The sequence below is a fragment of the Bactrocera dorsalis genome, chromosome 3, assembly GCF_023373825.1.
Source record: "Bactrocera dorsalis isolate Fly_Bdor chromosome 3, ASM2337382v1, whole genome shotgun sequence".
NCBI classification, from domain to species: domain Eukaryota; kingdom Metazoa; phylum Arthropoda; class Insecta; order Diptera; family Tephritidae; genus Bactrocera; species Bactrocera dorsalis.
In genome coordinates, this window is record NC_064305.1 from 92,669,298 (window position 1) to 92,672,363 (window position 3,066).

Below are 3,066 nucleotides of genomic sequence, written 5' to 3' on the forward strand. Positions count from 1 at the left end.
ACATCAAAAATCGTCTGCATTTGCAAAAGCTTTTTTCAGATTGTGCTATTTACATATGTACATATGTACATATATGTCCCAGCTGCCAAGCCGTCTATTTTTATTTATAAATGAACATTTATTGTTTTTGCGTTTAAGTGATATGAAAATTAATTAATATCCAAATAATAAATAATAATACTAATGTCTGTTTAAGTGCTATTTATGAGTCCATGGCTGCATCTTAAAGCTGTATAAGTCTTTCTTTTGACCAAGAGAGAGAAAGCTAATCGAAGGAGTAATCGCTTATGTAAGAACCTCAACTTTTGACCTATAATCGCCTTAACAGGCATATAAATGTGCATGTGATATAAGTACAGCCGTCGACCTTTAATGCATCTTCACAGGAATGGTTCAAATACCGTAAGAATAAGTTCACATTAATTTTTTTAATTTCAAAACAATGATGTACGAGTATTAATATTTTTTCTTGAAGAAATGTATTAATGTTATTTTTTCGAATAAACTTCGAAATGAAAACCTTAAAACTATTTCTGTGATATTGGCCTCGCACAATGTATGTATTTATTTATATTAAGAACTTACCCATAATTTTGAGAGTGCATATACATATGTACACATTTATGTTATATTTCAAACAATACCGTTTATCTAATGGTAAAAACGAAGTGCCAAGCAACGGACAAGTTGAAAATGCAGTTGAGAAACAATAGTTTGTACGAGTACATAACTAAATATGTATGTATGTATTAATGTACGTTTGCTTGTTATATAAGAAAGTTTTGTAAATGTGAAAAATAATAACTGAGAAAATGCTGAAACCAGAAACAAATGCAATAACTGCATAATGGATTTGTAGACTCTTAAAAATTGTAGAATTTATGAAATGCGAACTTGTTTTTTGTTCTTCAACTGTTGGGAATAATGGATGTTGGTGCCAAATAAGCTAATACGTGTATTTAAAATAGTCATATATTAATGTATGTAATGTAATGACGTATCCCGATTACGCCCATTTTCAAACGTTGGGAAGAGAGCTGGTGATAATGTTGATATGATATTTCACTAAAAATTCACTTGTAAGCTTTCTGTATCATCCTATCGACAAATTTAACGTTTCTGGCGTTATCAATCTCACCAAGTTCGATTTTAATGTCTATATTATGAGATACATAGAAACATCTGTATGTGTATATTAAACACAGCTTATTTTATATTAAAATTTTAAGCGGTTATGCCCGCCCTACTGTGACCTATAGCAAATAGCAAATGCAGACGATTTTAAGTTTACTGAGTGGTTAAGTAAGGGAAGATTATGTTTTACGGAATATAATTTTTTGTGGGCGTATCCGCTGACAATAAATTTGACTTAAGTTATCAGTGGTGCAATCATTCAAACGAACAATTTTGATATATAAATGTCAAGCGATACGGTCCGATTTCTTCATTTTCTGAAGGTCACATTTTAGCGGTAATTATAGCTTTAGTTTTAAAGCATAAGAGGAATAAAAATATTATAGGCATGTATGTGTGGCGTGTTTATATTTTCGCGACAATCCTCAATTTTGCTGAATAACAACACTTTTGCAGAATCAATTTATTTTAGCCAACCAGAAATAACGATAAAGTCCCTAACAACAAGATTGGAAATTTCATTGGAAACCTTATTGATGAAATATGACCTCAAAATAAACTCTAACCAATAGACATCAACCCTAAATGCAGTACATGTAAATATTGCTTGGGTCTTTTTACACATATATGTACATAACCTACAATGAATTGAACTGGTTTTGAACCACGTAGTATATGCAAACTGCAAATTACTGAACAACTGAATTACTAAGTATGTACTATGTTTTCTCATATGAGCAATTGGTCGGAGAAATGCCACTCTCGTTAATAAATAGTTTAAAATAAAAATCAAGCAAGTCTCTCTTATTATAAAATTAATAAATATCGTTGAAACATATACATATGTACATACATACATACCGCTCATTTGCTGCAAGACCGGCATAAATCAAAAAACGTGATTTTTGAGTTAATGCTGCAGAATTGTTCGTTATATCATACTTCATGTTGAGTGAAAAATTCATATGAATACCTCTTATATGCTCCGCTTGAGAAGAGGTGTAAGGTTGTAGTCAGTTGAAAACTTTAAACGCGTTTTCTGGAGAATCGATTTTTTTGACTTATGCAGGTGTTGCAGCAAATGAGCGATATGTTAAAATTATATGAAAAATCTGAAAGTGTAGAATCAGTGATTTCTAATTTAATATTCATATAATTAGTCAATTAAGCTAAACTGGTGATATTTCTCTCACATAAGGACATATGTAAATATGTTTGTTCAGTTTGGTAGTTTTTCGATTCCTTCTCATTTTCCTTGCATGGTCAATCTGTCAAGGATATTGATGTTCAACGGACAGTTGAAGTAATATTTTATGGTAAATATATGTATGTATATATCCAACAGGGTTTGAAGCAGGCAATGAAGCTAATTTCTTTTAATTTTGAGAAGAAAGTTGACACTTTATTACTCCAGGTAATAAATTAGAATTTGTGCATTTCATAGGTTTTTGTTAAGATCTGACATCAAAGTCCGAACATGAAAAAAAACCTTCCGTAGCGCGATAGCGACTTTCCTACAGATTAAAAATGGTTTGGAAATTTCGTCAGCTCCTTTTTTACGTGCCATTTCAACAATTTATTGAACTACTATATGTACACCCAATAAATAAACATAAAATTTAATTTGGTATTCGTCACGATTGTATTTATTTATTAAAAAAACCGGACCGGTTAGTCAATTCCAACATTAAAAAAAAATCGCGACAAGCAGTGATTTTTCAGAGGGTCACACTGAGACGATCCCTTAAAGAACGAACGGTTATAGTAGTACGATTTAAATGCTTTATCATGTTTAATAATTATCATCGCTGTCACTAAACATGACAATGATAATATATATGTATGTACATACATACATAGGACATATGTATTTACACCTGGGTAATTGAAGTATATACATACATATGTATGTACATACAATACTAAGAATAT